The sequence below is a fragment of the Scatophagus argus genome, chromosome 3 (assembly GCF_020382885.2).
Source record: "Scatophagus argus isolate fScaArg1 chromosome 3, fScaArg1.pri, whole genome shotgun sequence".
NCBI classification, from domain to species: domain Eukaryota; kingdom Metazoa; phylum Chordata; class Actinopteri; family Scatophagidae; genus Scatophagus; species Scatophagus argus.
Window position 1 is genome coordinate 23,791,120 of NC_058495.1, and position 19,672 is coordinate 23,810,791.

Here is a 19,672-nt window from a genome sequence, read left to right on the forward strand (position 1 = left end):
AGTGTTTCTGTGATATCTTTGGCCACTTTAAATTCATGATGGTTTATCTGAGGACTGATTTTGTCGGCTGTGGGAAATCATTTCACAAGGTCTGACATATGCACTTGAAATTTGCACTTTATGTCAGAAAAGGGTCACTGGATGAGTAACATAAAGGTTTAAATTCCACGATTTGTATTCTCATCATTATGTTTTACTTTTACAGGGGAAGGAGGAGGCTTTACTGATGACTACTAACATGTCACACTGTCTCAGGTAACAAGTGTGGCTGAGGTTACTATCAGATCCAATAAAGAGCAACGCAGAGCTGCTAACACCAGCCTCTTATGCTTCGATGTAGAAGCTTCCAGGACTGACTCTCAGAAAGTATACAAGCACTAATGACATGTTTCTTGGCTTTGGAAGTGAAAGATTTACTGTTACTGTTAGTCGAAGTTACACGTTCGTGCTAATGTTTGCACCTTACATTTGAGCAGATAAAGCAGATTATTCTTCAGTTTCTCACTCTCCAAACACTTAAGATACCAAGTATTCTGCCTATTACACCCCCATGCTTGCCACTTCAGCATGTTGAGAAATCCACATCTTGACAGGCGTGCTGCACCGAGTTACGATCGCTAAGCTATAATTGGACAGTTGCTGTTTGGGGGAGCGGTCAGTTGCTGGTGCTTCAGACTGTGAGAGCTCGAACTTTGCATGCTTTACTGGATGGTGATGCTTCACCTGACAAAACTCGGCATTTGGCACTTGGTATTCGGCAGACAATATGCCTCCCAAATGTGATTCCCGTTGCACTTTGGCCCTATTTGTGACTGTCTTTGACTGGGCTTTGAGTATGTCACCACAATCACACTGAAACTTTGCCTTTTAGATGCCTTTATATTGTGGCATACTGCTTACTGAAGCACTCTCACACACAAGGTGTTCATAGACTTTTATTAACATATCATTCACAAACCTCCAGAAGCACACACACGCTATTTTGGTTTGCTCCAAATTTGATATCCCTCCCTTTTTTCCATCTGCAGTGTTTTCATTTGGGAAAGCAATGAGGCCCAAGACTATAGTCACTGGAGGCTTGGCTTTATCTTTCTGTTTTAAAAGAGAACGGAAAGGGAGGTGGGAGGAACAGTGAAGAAGGGGAGGAAGGGGGGAGAAGGGGGAGGAGGGGAGGTGGCTAATAATTGCAGCTGGCTTGTTTTAATTGTGCACAGAGTCCCTGGTGTTCGCAGGGTCCAATAGAGGGACTGAGACACTGTTGTGCTGATCAGCATACGCTTTTCTGCTCCACACAATAACACACTTAAACATTAAGCCACAATGACTGACAACACACACACACACACACACAGCATTTATGGCCGCAGCCAAGCTGTCAACAATCACCACAACAGCAACCATTATGTGCAGACACACCACTGCCACCCCCTGCATGGCTCATTCCCGTACAGTGTGTGTGTGTCTGTGTGTGCAGGATGTTTAAGGGTGTGTGTGACTATGTGTTCTTTGAATCTTCAGAACAAGCTGTCCAAAGGCGCCTCTGCCAAGTGAAAGTCAGTGGCCAGCGGTGATATGCTGGCCAAACACTGTCTGCCCAGTGGCGGCAAAGCGTTCAATAAAAATCTTTTTTAAAAAATCCCACTTTGATTTAGCTAATTTGCATGACGAAGGAGAAAGCGGCCTCTCGCTGAATTTTAAATCTGAGGAAGCCTTTCCAGCCGATCTGCCCGGTTTGTGCGTCTGTGAAGTTGACCAAGGTTGTGGTGTTCAAAGGGAGCAGACTGCAATCAACCTGGTGAAGAAAATCCCCACCACCTTTAATCAGAAGGACAGAAGAGTGTCAAGGAAAAACTTTCGTCTCGTCTGCCTCACTGTACTTTTTTTCTCACTCGTCTTTTGTTTGATGTGCTCACGAGAGAGACAAGGGAGAGACGGAGTGTGAGTGAGGAAGAGGGAGGGAAAGAGAAAAAGAGGGAGAGATTCATTATTCGGATAATGAGTCCATCTGGGACAATATGAGACAGTTCACTTCCCCTGTGGTCGTCTCCAGCATTCTGGGAGAGGACACTTTCCTAGCTCGGAGCCAGAGGATGTCGAGCAGCGCCGCGGCCTCGTTAGCATGCCTGCCGACAGACGCCACCGGCGTGCAGACTTCCATTCAAGAGCACCGTTGAGTGTGTCTCTTCAGGAGTTTCTCTTTATCTGCAGGGTAGTGTTGTTTTGTCCTCCGGTTAAGGCGTCCTCAGCACATTCAGCGGCTCTTATTGTCAGTGTGGCCAGAGCAAAAACAGGAAGTGACAAATCTCACTTTTCAGTGAAAGCCACGTATCTCCGAAAATGGCAGTTTGACAAAAAGCTGCTCTTTCTGATTGCAGCATGTAAACGGGTCCCATTGTCCACTTATTTCATTCAGCAGAGATATTGGATGGGTTCTGTCAAGCAGGTTGGTTGAAGGATAATTTCGTCACATATTTTTAATTAGGTTAAAATGTGAATGCAGGACTTTTAACATATTATTATTATTTTTAACCTAAGTAAAGCGTCCAGTAAATAGTTCTTGTTCTTGTTCTTGCCTATCATATGCATTTTAGAGATTCCTTATTAAAAATAAGTGTAGTGCAGTGAGTTTACAGTAAGTCTCCATTTTGTATCCTGTTTCTAGATGTCCCCCATCAGTATGAGTTCCAGTGGCAGTCTAGACTAATAGTATTCAAATACATTCAAATATGAGTTCATAAGTTGTGTGATACAAGAGAAGATAAATCAGACACGGATAAAAACCTGATCTATTCCAGCTGAAAATTAGAGCACACAAACTTTCATTTTAAGTTAAACAAAGAAATCCAATCTAAAGTCATTCAGGGTTCAGACACTTAGATTCTTTTCTTTTGTGTTCCTCTTAGCTGCATGTGGGGTGCTGCTGTGTGGTGCATCGCAATCGCTGGCATAAACCTTAAAGTATGGATTTTTCCATAGAGTTGAGCCGTCAATTTAGCACCCATGGCTGATGTGATTTTACCCCAGCTGGGTTCGATCCTCGCTTCCCAATGGGAGAATCAGAAACGTTAATCAATAGACTCTCCCTCTCTCCCTCTCTGACTCCCCCTGTGTCTCTCATCTCAAAAACAAGCAAAGAGCAACCAGCCGTCATTCGCAACTTTATGTTGAGAGGTCAGAGCCCTGTGGTCTTAAAGCGTCGTGTGTTGTGGCTCGATCTTTTGTCTTTTATCCAGTCATGGCACCGTGTCTTCCTTCACTTCTTTTCGCTCGTGAGCCAAAAACCCAAACCATCAGGTTGGTGGGCTGCAGCCCTGCAGGAGGGAAGAAAAGCCGGTAAGAGTGTGCAAGGTCGGAGATAAGTGAAGGTATTAACTTGTGGAATGAGACAGAAAGAGACCATCAGAGATGCACGCGCCCGCCTGCCTGCCTGCAAGTGCACGCGGCGTCCATTCAGAGCTGCTGCTACAGTAGTGCACACAGGAAACGTGCAGGGACACTTCCCTTGTCATTAATCACAGTGACAGGCCTTTTGTTGTCACTTAGCAGCTGTGTGCTGGGGAACATTACTTTTCCTGACTATACACACACACACACACACACACACACACACACACACACACCACAGATGCATGTACATGCAGGACCGTGTAGGAGATGCTATTGGCCTTGATTAAACCCACAAAGATAATTGTTGTGTTGCTGCCATAGTTCTGAGTCTGCTTGGCTAAATCTTTCTTTCAACTGAGCGTGAAGGCAACTCGAGGGAGAAAACAAATCGGGGGTTGTGTGATTAAATTTTGATAAAATGTCACAGCCTGGATCAAGGGGAGGCCAGTGAGGAGAGGACCACACATGACTTTTAACTAAAGATTTCAGGCCTGTGTTTTCTGGAAGAAAAGCGAGTGCTGGGCTGAAGCTGTTAACTGAGATACTTAGAACTGAAATATTATTATCACGTTAATGATAGACATATGATGTTTATCTTGTGAATAATCCAGCACAGATGCCATCATGTTTATTGGTTAATATGGTTGCCTTTTCACTTGTTCAGTTATGCTTATAGCTTCTCTTTCCTCGTCTCTACACTCATATTTTGAGTGTAATTCATTTGCCCGAAAAGGAGAAAACACACAACACACAAAGTTAACGATGATTTGACTGTTGTTAGCATTATTCATTATTGTTATTATTATTTATTGAAAATTTTCTACAGATATTGTGTTAGTATTATTAAAATGAACAGAAGTATAGTTGCTGGCAGATGCTACGCTATGATTGGCCGTTTAGTGCTCGAGGGGCAGCAGCGAAGCGTCCACTCGTGTCTTTCTGAGCTTACACTTTGCTTCCTGTTCTGTTTGAACACAGTAATGAAGATTGGAACGATCCTCCAATGCCTCTGCAAATTGCAAATCCACAATTGAAAGCATCTGATTCTGTGACTCAAAAAAAAAGTCTATTTGGTGTGAAGTTACAGCCTAAAGTTTTGATTTTGAGAAAAAAATAAACGGCAAACTGTTGGGAAATGCTGCTCCATCTGAGATTCTGAAGTAAACAGCATTCTGTAATGATAATTTGAATTACACGTGCGTGTTTCCATCCTTATTACCATTTGAGACAGTCTCACACCAAAACCACTGGTGAAAAACTGTGGATAATGACCATGAAACACGGCCATTACTTATGAGTGCGCATTATCATCGTTACGCATATCTTGACCTTTGAAGTGTTAGACAATATGCAATTTGAAATTTCTCACCCGATTCACCAAACTGTCTTCCAAAGACACACACACACTTTGAGGGCTGATTGTGGATGCAGCCACATGCTCTGTATCAGTGCTTGTTGTTGATTTGTCTGTTAAAGCTTAATAAAAGTAAAGCCCATTTTAACAAGACAATTCTTCATGCATTAAATATAATTCAAGTGCGGCTGCTGGCTGACACATATAAATATGTTGGAAAAACAACTGTCTGAGTAACTTGACTTTCTGCAACCCTGCAGAGACAACACTTAGGGTTTACAAACAAACACCAGGGGCCTCATTTGGAAAATGTTTTAAAAAATGCTCTCTGCTCTTTATACTTGAAGGTTGTCTTAAGATCTTTTCCAGCTGGGCACTTGAGTTTGATTAGTGAAAGATGCTACATGTAAAAAAAATCCTACCCAGAATAAGTTCTGTGAACGCCACTGCTAAATCTCAACATGGAAGCTCAACACAAACAAAATGAGAGCAACTGAAAGAGTGAAGACACATGGACTAAATACTCAGGAGGCTAATATGGAACAGGTGGGTCTAATCAGGGCAATCAGAGAGGTGGGAAGAGACAAAGGCAGGAAATGAAAAGCAAAACATGAAACATCACGTAGGAAACCTTCAAAACAAACAAGAAATAACTCCTAAAACCTAAAACCTAAAACCCATAAACATATAGCCAACTTCATATGTCCAGGATGTCTGAAATGTATTATATTTAAGTGTCAAACACAACGAGACACTGAGGACTAAGAGTAAACTTCAGGACCTGATGTCAAACAGGATGTGGAGCCTTAGAGGAGCAGAGCAACTCTTGAAAAAGACTGAGGTGTATTTGCAATTTCAAGCTTTCGGTTTTATCTTGAAACCATCAGGGTGGTGATGTCACAGGTGTAAACTGATGCAACCAATGCAACTTAGCAAATCAGCTCAGCACACATCTGTCTGCTCAAAACTGCAGATCTATTGTGAAAAGTTGTGTGTTGACTTCCTCACAGGTGTTCTGACTTTAACCATCTCTCAGATTTGATCATTTGACTGAACTGAAGCTGCCATGTTCTGTTTACATGTGGTCCACTAACCATTTAAGTCCTGTAGAAAAGGGATAAATGCAGCCACATTGGTGATCCTGTAAGACTGTAATGCTCATATTCCAGCTGTTGAGGGGGTGAAAATGGAGACTGTGACCACCAGCGGGATGAAACAATTACAGCTTGTCCTGAGGGAGTCACTAAATCTTTTAATCTCTGCATGGTGACTATTTAAAGACATCTCAGCCCTCAGTTTATTTTGAATCCTGAATCGTGAATCTTGTTGAGTTAGTTATCCTGTGATGACCTCACATACGTTTCTTCCTCTGGGGAACATGAATGTCGAAAACTTAATGGCAATCAAGTCCCTATTCTGGCCAGATAAACCAATGAGACCGACAGCCTGGCGTGGCAATGCAGCAACATTGACTTCCAACGATTAAAGTCTAAAAACAAAGTATTGTTGTTCTAAAGGCAGCTACATGGTTGAAGCTATTTTTTGGGGGAATTCATTATTTATTCATCCACCCAGCAGCTCTGTGCAGCATCTCCAGAAACAAAGAGTCTCATCGGGTATTCGCTCGGTCAGCAGAGGTGAAGAGCAGCAGTGGCTTTACACATTCGTTTTGTCATCTTAGTTATGATCCTGCCTAATTGAAAGCTAGCTGAGAGCTGCAGTGAGCTGTTCCCCGGTGGATGACATCGTGGTTTACTACACGCACAAGAGCAAGAGTCCTCAAACAGTTTGCTTAAAAAACGAGCCGATCAAGAGAAAACAGCTCAGCGATTCCAAATCAGCACCGCAAGAAGCAAACTGAATGCAAATGTGCACCAGCTTCACGTGCGTCGTTTAGCTCAAGGACTGACATTGAACAGGGGGGAACAGCTTCAGCTGAATCAGTAGATAACTTCACCATGCAGATGGGCAGCAGCCAGTAACACACACACACGCACACACACACACAAGGACTTTCACCCACACATAAGTGGATTTACAGAGTCTGGTGTTCTTTGTCCTTCTGCTTTGTCTCCACTCTTGGCAAACGAACAGCCTACATCCGGACGAGATAAGCTCATCAACTGTGTGTGTGTGTGTGTGTGTTTGAAAGTTTTAGACAGCGCTTTAAGGCACCATGGGCATTATGCCCCCAAGATACTAAATTTTGGACTCGGTTGTTATCCTGTGCATGTGTGTGTTATTCTGACAGTGCTTCTGGGTCAACTCGCTCAGTGTTGAACTCTGCTTGACCCTACCTCCCATGATGCAACACTCCTGCTAACCTCCCACGGCTTCCCACAATGCATACAAGCCTTTTCAGTCACAGACACAAAGATACATTCAGGCTCGCTGATACGAACACACTCCGAATGCAGAGATGCTGACATAAACACACACCTCCGTCCTCTCTCCGCCGGAGCTGTTTGCTCTCTTTTTCAAAGTGACAAAGAGTTCTCGAGCCGTTCGGTGACAGTCGTTGTTTACCTCCCCTCGCTCCTCCCCCTCCTCCCTCTCCTCCCCCCCATTCCTCGCTCATTTTTTCATAAGCCGCCCCTGTGAGAGACTCTGTCACGGAAAAAGAGATCCTCAGACACACACTAGCATTGAGAGAGGACGACCCTGTTGTCTCCGCAGTGAGCTGCACGGTACCTGAAGATCTATTTCTGTCCCCCTTGATTCTAGCATTGGAGTGTGCGTGCATGTGCGTGTGTGTCTCTCCGCAGCCTCTCTGCTGATAGGTCACACACATGCAACGGGGCCGTCACAGTTTATCAGCTGTAAAATTTATCCCACATCGATTCTGTGCCTTAAATGAAAATGGGTGCTGGGAGAATCATAAAACTCTGCCAAATGAATTGACATCACTGTTTCCGGCTTGCAAAATGAACCTCAAGGGTGCAGAGACATAGCTTCCTCTAATTATCCTCACACAGGCATGCCTATACTCACCCATACCTCCTGAAGACAGGTAGGCTTTCTTTAGAAGTGCAAATGAGCGAGGAGATGTGTTTGGAGATGACAGGAGGAGGTGCCTGCAGTCAGATCAGATGGGCTTACCGTCACTGTGATTATAAAGGCTCTCCTCACCAACGCGTTCCTCCTCAATGACAAGTATTCCCTTGGTAGTATAATAAACAAAAGTCTCTTTATTTATTGGGAGATATTTTCATAGAAACAGTGTTTATTTTGCTTCTCTTAATTGCAAATTGCAGTAACATCATACGCTATGGCTGTTTTTCAGGGGTCCTCTGAGTTTGGTGTGGAAGAACTTGACTGGCCCACACAGAGCCCTGACCTCAACCCCATCCAACACCTTTGGGATGAACTGGAACAGAGATTGTGAGCCAGGCCTTCTGGTCCAACATCAGTGTGTGACCTCACAAATGCTCTACTGCATGAATGGGCACAAATTCCCACAGAAACACTCCAACATGTTGTGGAAAGCCTTCACAGAAGAGTGGAAGCTGTTAGAGCTGCAGAGGGGGAAACCAACTGCATATTAATGTCTATGCATTTAGAATGCGATGTCATTAAAGTCCCTGTTGGTGTTATGGCCAGGTGTTCCATTACTTCTCTCTATATGATGTATCTTTCCAGGGTAAATTCAGCTGAAGTGATGTTCTTTACATCTTCAACGTCAGCAACAGAGATAAGCAGAAGGACTACACTTTAAGAGAAAAGCAGTGCAGAATTGATTGCAGGGAGCAGAAACCCCCAAAAGCAGAGCTGGGTGATGAATTAAAGTTAAAACCAACATGACCTGTCTTGGTTTGGTGTTGTTCAATCATGAGCCTCCAGAACAGCTTCACGGTAAATTCCAAAATCTCCCATTGGAGTTCAGGTGAGTTGAGAAAACGATTCCAAGGTTCAATTTGGTTTCACAGTTTGGGTGGATATGATGAAGTCAGAAAGTATTCCAAAAGAAAACAATGCATACAATTAATGTTATTTTCTTCATTTATACAAATCTATGTCATCTAGGAAAAAAATATTCAGTTGGTTATCATGTGTTTAATCATAATGTGGGTGTGCCAAACAGTAATGTTGTTTTACTCTGATACCTTTTTATTGACAATCAGTTCCGGCTTATTTTAGCAGAATTATCTGTAACTAAAAACAGCTGAATGATTTTTATTTTTAACCTGCACATTGAAAGGAGTCGACAGACCTTTTTCAGCCGTGAAAACTGTCTGACTGCAGATGTTCAAGAAGGTAGAGCAGCTTTTATTCCGCATGAGAGGCCTTGTTGGAGAAGCTCACTGATGTGGCACAATCAATAAAATGTCACTTCTTCTTTTCATTGTCAGGTCTAATGATTGGAGGAGCAGGCAGAAGTGTGAATATGCAAATTTACATCCATTTATGGCTGACCGTGGGAGTGGAAATGTTGCTCATGCAGTTTTACTAGAATTAAGATTCATAAAAACATAACCATGTGCACAGTTTTAAAAGTCTGACAAAAAAACAACATTCATTTTTATTCATTTGGCCCCCGGTGACTGTGGAGGCCACAGCATATCATTCACCCCATTTTCATACTTATCAAACCATTCAGAGAGCCCTCAGGGTTCTGCATGGATGATGTTTCTCTCGCTCTCTTATTCAGGTTTTCCTTTATTTTATCACCTGTCTGCATTTTACCATCCAAAGTCCATTTTTAAACAGTAAATGCATGTACCCCAAACACACCCATAAACGTTTTCTAATTATTAACTGACAAAATCAGTGTGTTCTCTCTCACCTCCGTCACTCAGACGCTGCCATGTGGTGTGATTTACATCCTTCCTCAACCTGCTTCATGGATTTCAATCCTTACTTGACATGCATTTGTTGTCATTTGTTGTCATGTGTTTGCTGTTTGCCGTAGCTCCAGTAACTGCAGTAAGAAAGTCCTGGTTAGTGTGCCTTGTACACAATTTGAAAGATTTTTAATTGTTTCACTTCAAAGTGCAACAGACTTCCTAAAGCATCTATTTTAAAGTTCTGAAGTCCAGCAGAGAAGCATTTAACCCACCTTAAAATCCAAGACAGCTTTGTTTAAAATAAATAAGTGAAGCATCCTGGTTGTGTTTATAAAAATAAAAACAAGTGAGCCACAGAGGAAGACAAAGGAAAATGGAACAACAAACATCTGCTGTCCCTGCACCTACTGCTGCAGCACAAGTTATTTCAAAGAGGAAAAAAATGTCTGGCCTCATTATAATCTGTTCCCTGTAACAAAATAAATGTACACTTTAGGCCTCTGAGTTTTGATCCCAGACTCAGTTAATGATCCCGTACTGGGGTTAACAGGCCACAGTCTGACCTTTGCTGTAATTGTACCTGTGACTTATACAAGCCTCACAAGCTCCCTAACCACAAGGGTGTTAAGCTTCCAGGTTCTTTCCAACTGCTGCTGCCACGACTGCTCAGTGCATTTTCATTTAAATACAAATATTTTCATGTATTGTAAGCATAATCTCCAGTCAAAAAATATCCATTCCCAGTTCTTCCTCCCATATGACCTTACGTCTGTGCACCGTGTAGGTCAGTGTTATTTATTGAGGTCTTTAAACTAACAAGCTTGTCACGATGCGTTTTGCAGAGAGCAAGGGCACAAAGACAGAAACTAAGAAGAAGAAAGCACAAGAACAAGTAGTACAGGACAGTGTTTCACTTAGTCCTGTGCCTCCTTGTCACATTTACTTGTTAAGGTGAGCCAATACAGGTGATGATACTTTCCCCAGGAAACATGGAGGGTCAGTCATTGATGTTGTTAATCAAAAAAAATACAGGAGAAAGAAAGAAAGAAAGAAAGAAAAGGAAAAAAAACCCTTGTGTTTTATTTTGTAATTATGGCCATCTGGTTATGACAACATTCAGTATGATATCAGCTTTTCCTAGATGTTGTGCATTTGTTGTCAAACTGATGAAAATGTTTTCTTAATTTGCATGTGTTTTCTTATAGTCACAGTAGATTAGTGCTGCTCAGTATAAAGACTGGAAATGTGAGGAAACAGAAACAAGAAGCTCTGTCCAAAGTGAAAAGATATCACGCACCATTGAAGCTCAGTAATTAAATCCTGAACCTTCTAAAACTCGATCTCTAATTTGTGCACAAACTAAAATGTTGAATGTACTGGTTTGGGGTAAACCTCTGGGTAAACTGCGTCTCTTTGCCAGGTTTGGTACAATCGTGCTTGTAAAGGCTGTAAACCTTCATGAGCTTCAGAGATGTTGGAAGGTTGTTTGGAGAGCACCGAGCCAGCTGCGCCCCCCTGCTTTTGGTCTGAATGCTAAGCCTGATCACAGAGTTCTGTACTTAACTCACAGACGTCTGGTGTTAAATATTCCTTTAAATGTGTGGGATGAAGGGAGATCCATTGACAGAACAGGAAGATAACATTCCTAATTATGTTCCAAACCAAACCAGCTCCAACCTTGAGGACTTCAGCTTGTGAGGTTGAGATGAGGGGTGTCCATTTGTTTGCAATGTGAAATCTCTAACAATATTTACAAAGTCAATTTGTATTCTGATCGGACAGATTTGACCCATCATGCCTTCCTTTTAATAAATGTGACTGAGGTCTTTCACCAGGATAAACGTCAAGACCAGCATTTTTATTATGGTCTTCAGTTTCTCCCTCATTTTTCTTTTTCAGATACAACAAGCCACGTGTCACACTGGCGCTCTGTGACCCTCACTAACACACATGCAGAGGGACACACACACACACACACACACACACACACTCTGTCTGACAGGGTCTCAGTGGGGCAGTCCCTGTCAATCTGTCAACTCTCGGGGTTTCCAAACAAGTCAAGACAAGCTTTCTTGGAGACAAGATACAAGACAACTCATCACTTTTGGCTATTCGTCTTTTGGGATGTTATTCTGAAATGTCATGTTCACGACAAACATAAAACAGGAAAAAAACAACAACCATTAAACACAACAACAACAACAAAGACTTCGGGTCATCACGTTGTAGTCTCAGGGCTAATTCTTGTTTTCATGGAAATTGATTGTTAGGAAATGGTGTGTATTGTGAGAGGACACTCGAGGCTCAGAGGCAGGCCGCTAATTAGGACTAAATTGTATTAGCACAACAACAACACTGACCCCTCAAAGCTCCTCTTTCTCTTTCTGTTGCGCACACACACACTCTCTGTTTTTCTCAGAAGTACACAGATACACACACGTGCGCACACACAAACGAGTGAAAGTACAGTTTCTCATGCAGGCACTCACATACAGGAAGTGTGACCTCGTTATTGATGTTGTTCCTGATTAAGACTCTCTCACGGTCCCTGCTGCTCTTGGCTTGTCTTGAAAAAAAAAACAACCAAATAAATAAATTATACAACAATTGGCCAGTTTACTCTAAACTGCTTGTTTCACTTAAATAAAAAGGACCTGAGTGCATATGAACCATCTTCATCTGGTTTTCGTTTTACTGCCACTCACTCATTGATGTATTAAAGGTGTGAAATATGGGGTCAGGGTCCTTGAATCGAGCGTATACTCCAAGTCTTTTTGTTCCTCTTTTATAAGCATTGTTACTATGATACAAGAAGGATTTGTGTGTGTGTTTGTCTGTTTGTGTGTCCTGCTGGTCCTCCAGTCCCTTCCAAACTTGCACCAAAAACAGGTCCATGGGGGCCATTGATTCTTCCTCTGTCATCATGATCTATGCTGCACTGTGCAGATGGGACGCACAGTCTCATTGTATTGTTTTGTTTTTTTGCTTGTTTGGTTTTACATGGTTGTGTTTATTTATTGATTATAAATGCAGAAGATGCCACATTTGGGCTTGTGAGATGCATATGGAACTAATTTCCTGCCAACACTTAACAAACAAACAAAACATGTCACACAAATGCTCTACTAACAAATACAAAATGCCATGAACAAACTAAATGTTTCTGTCACACATATTACCAACACATAATGCTTGAGAAACAAATACAGCACATCTTACAAGTATAAAAATCCCAAAAAGACACATTGACTCCAACCTCCTCACCCCGCCTGAGCCCAGCAACCCAGTGAAGGACCCTGTCTTATGGGGATTTCAAGTGTCAGAGGTAAGAAATGAGAAATAAAACGCTATTAACATCAGCACTATAAAAGTTTCAGGGTGAAGTGTCTGTGTTGCTACTTACCCGGTGAAGACACTGAAAATAAAATTGAGAGAAGATAAAATAACTTCACAAGCGTATTCTTTAGAATGGTGCCCTTCAACACCTCTCAAGGATAAAGCTGAGTGTTATCCTCAAAGGCAGAGCCCCGCATTTGATGATAAAACATCTTACAGGATTAAATTATTGATACACTGCATAGACAAAAGTATTGGGATGGGGCTGTTTTTCAGGGGTTGGGCTCGGCCCCTGACTTCCAGTGAAGGGAAGTCTTAATGCTTCAGCATACCAAGACATTTTGGGCAATGCTATGCTTCCAACAGTTTGTTGAAGGCTCTTTTCTATTCCAGCATGACTGTGCCCCAGTGCACAAAGCAAAGCTCCATAAAGACAGGGTTGGATGAGTTTGGTGTGGAAGAACTTGACTGGCCCACACAGAGTCCTGACCTCAACCCCATCCAACACCTTTGGGATGAACTGGAACGGAGATTGTGAGCCAGGCCTTTTGGTCCAACATCAGTGTGTGACCTCACAAATGCTCGACTGCATGAATGGGTGAAAATTCCCACAGAAACACTCCAACATGTTGTGGAAAGCCTTCACAGAAGAGTGAAAGCTGTTAGAGCTGCAAAGCTGGCTTGTTAGCGTAATGATCAGGTGACCCAATACATTAGTCCATATTGTGTAGGTTTGGTTGTGTACACCAGTAACACAAGCATGTCACATATTTAATCAGCAGGATCTATAATTTTGGTGAAACAAGCAGCAGCAGCAGCAGGGTCTCGAGCTTGTGGACAAGAAAGGAGGAAAAAAAACTCAGTGAAGCAGCAATCAGTAACATATGCAGGTAAATTAGACTGAATAATCAGCACTCCTTACTCAAAGCATAACATACTAATCAGGCTTTGGGATGTCTTGTAGTCTTGTCTGACACAACTTGATTTCACCGCAGATGACGTGGCTTTGTGGAAATGCACTTTAGCTGTGCGTCAAGGTTGGCTAGACAGGCACTTGTGACAGCTTACGTTTGGATTCTGTTTGGCCCCAAAGCAGAATTCACAAGGAGCATCACAGCTTAGCAGCAGAAGACTGCAAAAGTCTGAGCTGAAATGGAGGCTCATTAAATCCTGCGGACCTGATTGCTCTTTGAGATGTCTCAGGGCTGCACGGTCAGGTTGAAGTGGTTGCCCATGAAAAGATTTGCTTGAAGGAGGCAACTTAAAAGAGACGATTTAAATCCCTCAACGAACATCACGATTAGCATTAATGTAACTGAAAGCTGGTGAAAGGTCCTCTGAACAGACAAAAAAGGCACTTTGTTGGACCAGACAGCTCAGCTTCTCCATCTGGTCTTTTCTGAAGCTGGTTGGCAGCACTGATTGGGTTTCTTGTAGTCCTGTGTTCAGTGATGGAAACTAATATTGCAATGCAAGGATTTGATTTTCCAGGCAACTTTTAATGTAACACACACACACACAATTGCATTACATCATGGAGGTATACTGTATGTGTAACGGAGCACTCACTGAGAAATTTCAGAGCTTAAAAACTCCTTTTTTTTTGCTTTCAAATCAGATCTTTACTACACTACACTTTAATTACAGGATTGGTGTTTCCTGTTTCAGTAAACACTTGTGTTGCTGTTGAATTAGAATTGAATTGAATTAAGATCCCTAAGCCTGGGCACAGTGACCACAGGCTCATAACATAACATAAACGTCTCTCAGAAACTACACGAAGGAAGGCGTTATGTAGGTTGCTGACTTTTCACTTTTGGGGAGCTCTCATGTCATGCTGTTTTTATACATAGTCAGTGACTGATAACAATATACTGCCAATCAGTGTGGAGGAGGGTGCGGCATTCAAAGCACCTTGAGGCCGAGTAAAAATGACTCTGGAGAAAAAAAACTCACTGGAATTCTTGCTAAATCTGGAAGTAAGTCTGACACAAACCCAAACCCAGGACGCAGACATGCTGTGGGCCTACAAACCGTCAGTGTGTAATTGCAGAAAGTGTCAGTAGATAAAATGATCTATTAGCTGTTAGTGGCTAAAAATCAGTCAAATTTGAAAGTGAAATGAAAGCAAGCTTTGTGTTGAATCTGAAGGCTGGTGGAGCAGTGTGGTGGAGTGACACCACAGAAGCTCCCGGAAACAAACAAACAACAAACACCAACGCCACTCATTGGTCTGTAAGTTCTTGATATTCTCTGAAACGGGCGCCAACAGCAGATGGATGCACACATGGATAAAGGTGCAGTGGATTTTTGTAGTACTCTGACTTATAACTTCTTTCCTTGACGTTGCTTTTGAATGCTTATCCTGGATTTTGGCAAAGTCTGCAACGTCAAAGATTTTATCTGTAAAAATGTTTAATGACTATTATCCACTGTCCGCCAGTCTGATATTGTTGCATGAAGTCCTGCCTGTTCCGGTGTATTTTACCCTCTAGTCTCTGCAGCCTGTCGTGAGTCACAAAGCCCGTCTCTGTGAGGCTACCTGTAAAGTGCAGCACCTCTGACCCTCAGCTGTGTAAGCTGCAGCACCCTGATAAGAGTTCGCTGACCTCCATGTTGGAAGGGGAGCAGAGGATTGGGCGATGACAAGCAAAACAGATTGAGGAGATGTAAAAAGGTCTTTTCAGTCAGAAATAGTTTCAGGGTCTGAGTGTTTGTCCGTTGCTGTAGCCAGAGACGGGTGGAGGAGGAGGGGGAGGAGGGTTGAAGATTATTATCCAGAAGAAGTCGAATTTGTCAGGATATTGGAGTGAAAGCTGGTGCAGTAGAGTGTCGTGGTGCTGATCAAACAAGTTATCCAGATGAGAGGAAGATTAGACGAGAGTCTTAGATGATTTGGATGTCTGACTTTGTGACTTTGTGAGCAGTCACTTTCGTGGAGGATGTAGTAGTTGAATAGCCTGTACAATAAAGGCTATCATGGCGGTAAAACCAGCATCATATACTTTGTGCAGCACTGGTTTCATCTTGTGCTCTGAATTTGTCTTATTTTATCTTTGTTTTCACTCACCAATTAATGACTTTTGTTGTCTTCTAATTACTGTTAAGTTACACCAGTGAAGCTTAACTCTTGAAAGTGAAAGAAAGATGAAAGTGACATATTTTGTCATTGGAGGGAACTCACTCCAACGAAATTCGTGCTCTGCATTTAACCCACCCAAGTGACGTGCACACACACACAGCAAACCCGGGGCAGTGGGCGACCGCGTGCAGCGCCCGGGGAGCAGTGGGGGTACCTCAGCCATTCCACCGGTACGGGGAATCGAACCTAACCGCTGATCCACGACTGCCCACTTGCAGGTATTTCACATAAAGAAAACGAAAAGCCCTGTGAAGTCAGGGATAGGCTCAGTTCAGCTCAGAGCCTGCGTTTGGCCGCTGTTCACCCGCGTTATCTGACACCTGAGCAGTTAGCAGCAGCTGGCAGAAGTTAGCAGCAGTTAGCAGAAGTTAGCAGCAGTTAGCAGCAGTTGGCAGAAGTTAGCAGCAGTCAGCAGAAGTTAGCAGCAGTTAGCAGCAGCCAGCAGAAGTTAGCAGCAGCCAGCAGAAGTTAACAGCAGTCAGCAACAGTCAGCAGAAGTTAACAGCAGTCAGCAGAAGTTAGCAGAAGTTAGTAGCAGTTGGCAGAAGTTAGCAGAAGTTAGCAGCAATCAGCAGAAGTTAGCAGCAGTCAGCAGAAGTTAGCAGCAGTTAGCAGCAGCCAGCAGAAGTTAGCAGCAGTCAGCAGAAGTTAGCAGCAGTTGGCGGCGACTTCAACAACAAGCACAGTCATCTCTTCATCAGGAAAGTTCAGGTACAGCAGCCACAGGGCATCAGGGGGAAAGCCAGAAAGTATTTTTTCCATAAAAATGATGTAGTTTCATCAACATCAGTGAAATAAATCATAAAGTTGCTCAAAGTGCTCACGGCGTACATGAAGTCTTAGCTCCGCGCTGCTGAATGTTGAAGATTGATTGATGGGTGGATGCTATGATGTTATTGGTAGAAATTAGTTGGTTCAAGCTAACGCAAGATAATTTAATATTTTATTTTACTTGGAGACATAATTGGATTTTGATATAAAAATACGACCACAATATGACCATGGATGTGATCTAAACAATTTTCTTTTCAGCTCAACTTTAACAACAAATGGGATCAAAACAGAAACAAGATTATTACAGAAACTAACATAGGGGAAATTTCACATAAAGGAGTGTTTCTAATTTAAGCCTGTTTCAAATAAAATTAAATAAAAGGTCCTGCCTCTACATAAGCATGTATTGAAGCATGTCCGGGTAAATTTTACTGTGTAGTTAAAGGACGAAGTGATGAGGAAAATGCTTTTTGTGATAAAATGCAATTATTATTTTTTACTGATGATGATAACACTTGTCACTTGTGAAATGACATTTTTTGCACGTTGTTCTGCGGCTGGTTAGTTTATGGTTGAAATTAATTTACCTGAAATGAATTCACTTGCTTTGAAGCGACTCGATTACAGCGAGGTGAAATGAACGAGAGCCCAACTGATCAAAGAATTAAAGCGAGAGTGACGACAGAGTCAGCGACTGTGCTCTGAGCAGCTCTGTCACCGCTGCGCTATATTTAGCCAACACACACCAACAAGCCCCACAACAGTAGGCACGCACTGACCCCCGCCATCTGCTCGCTCACACACACACACACACACACACACACACACAGAGTCATGTATACAGCCACACACACCTTAATGTTTTAATGCCAACTGCTGCCCACAGACCCTCCAGGTAAACCCAGGTGGACTTATTTAAATTCCAGTCACGAGGTGGTCCAACACGGACCCACGCACCCACCCACACACACACACACACACACACACACATGCAGGGGACTCCTTTCTTTGCTGCTGCTTCGTCGGAGTCATTAGTAAATTTTCTCATTATGGCAGATGCATATAGTGTATGAGTATGCGACAACAAGGCTTCCTAAAGAATCAGTGTGTGTGAGAGCAAGGAGCTATGGGGAGCCATTTTAATGAGGTTGCCTCTGTGTGTGTGTGTGTGTGTGTGTGTGTGAGGGTTCATTCTATGTATATAATAACACATCTATCACACATTTCCCTCCCTCACACTGCTTCAATTATGGTAAAAGGACAAAATGACCCTACAGTGTTGGCATTACTCTTCTTTGTGTCCACATTTATATTCATGTTCATATTCTGAGACGTTAATATTATTACAATACCTGTGCCTCGGAGTCGTATTACTCACACTCTCTTGGATGTTTTATTTTGAACGTGGAGATTTTCCACCACCTCGAAATGAGACAAGACTTTCCACAGCTGCCTAAACTGAGATGTCACACTGATGTGTCTCTGCATCGGGAATCAATTACCAGGGATGCGAAAGGTGACTGAGACAGCAGTCAGTGTGATTTTAGTTGGGGGGGATACAGATCTATTTTCCGGTTCAATACAATACAAGAGAACAAATCTGAGTGTAAAAACAGAGAAGCAACATTTTGTATCCATTTTTTATGGCGAGAAGGATCCTGTCTGTGCATCTTAATGGAAAGTCCTTCCGACATAAATGTTTTTTTTTAAATGCTCTTCATTGTTATAGAAACACAGTAGATTTAATTTCTCTGTGTTTGAACTCCTTTTGCCAGCCTTGTCCTTACAAAGCCCCTGTCCCCTGCACTTGAAAGATCGGAGCGTCGGGCTGAAGATGACAGCGTTGTTGTTGTCCTCGCAGGCGTGCAGCCTATTAGACAGGCAGACTGACAGTGCAGCCTAGTGGCAAAGCAACGGAGCCTCACACATGAACACACACTTGCAGATCAGGGACAAAACAGCTACAGAGACTATGACCGAATATGATGCGTGACCCTGCTTTTGTGTGTTTACGCGTGTGTGTTCTGCTCGCTCCGTGTTTTATCTAGACATGGCACGTAGGCACAAGGCTCACCCTATACATATCCGTGGAGGAAGCATTATAAACTCACACAGAAAGCCCTGTGTCTCCAGGCCTGGTGGGGGCGGAGGGGAAGGGGTTTGGCAGGCGCAGCTTTGCCTCAATTTGGCCTGGACTGCTCATCTAAACTAACCCTCCATCTCCTTCACTCAGCAGGCCAGCTGCATGTAGGCTCACACTCAGTATTCAGGGACGTCCCTTACTTACAGTCCTAAATATTTTGTGTGTGGGGGGGATACAACTCTTTGTCCTCTTGTTGTACGCCTGCTGCTTCAGCGGCAGCAGCGGCCTCGTCTCGATGGCGGCCGAGCGGCGACAGTGTTGTGCCACCATGTCCCGGGGCTTACAGGGCATACGGTTCAGTTGGGAAACCCGGCATGGCAGACCGCTGAGCGGGGCTGTGACACACCATGGACTCATTAGACCACAGTCACGGCTTGAGACAGTGACTGAGCTGAACTCACAAAATTATTTAACACATTTTACAATTGTAGGTGGTATATCAAAACCTAATAAATAAATTATTATTACTATTATTATTATCAATAGTAGTACTGGTAATACTGGCGAGGCTTTTAAATTAGCTTGCACAAAGTACAATAACCCTCTTAGTGATCAGTATTGTATTATTAGAATTAATAAAAGATGCATTATTATTATTGTTACTATTGTTGTTATTATTTTTATTTAGTAGTAGTAGCAGTAGTAATAATATTTTGTCTTTGTACCACTGGTTTTGGAAGTAATAGTATTTATGGAAGTAGTAGTTCAAATAACAATATGCAGTAGTTGTAGTAGCAGCAGTAGTAACATTA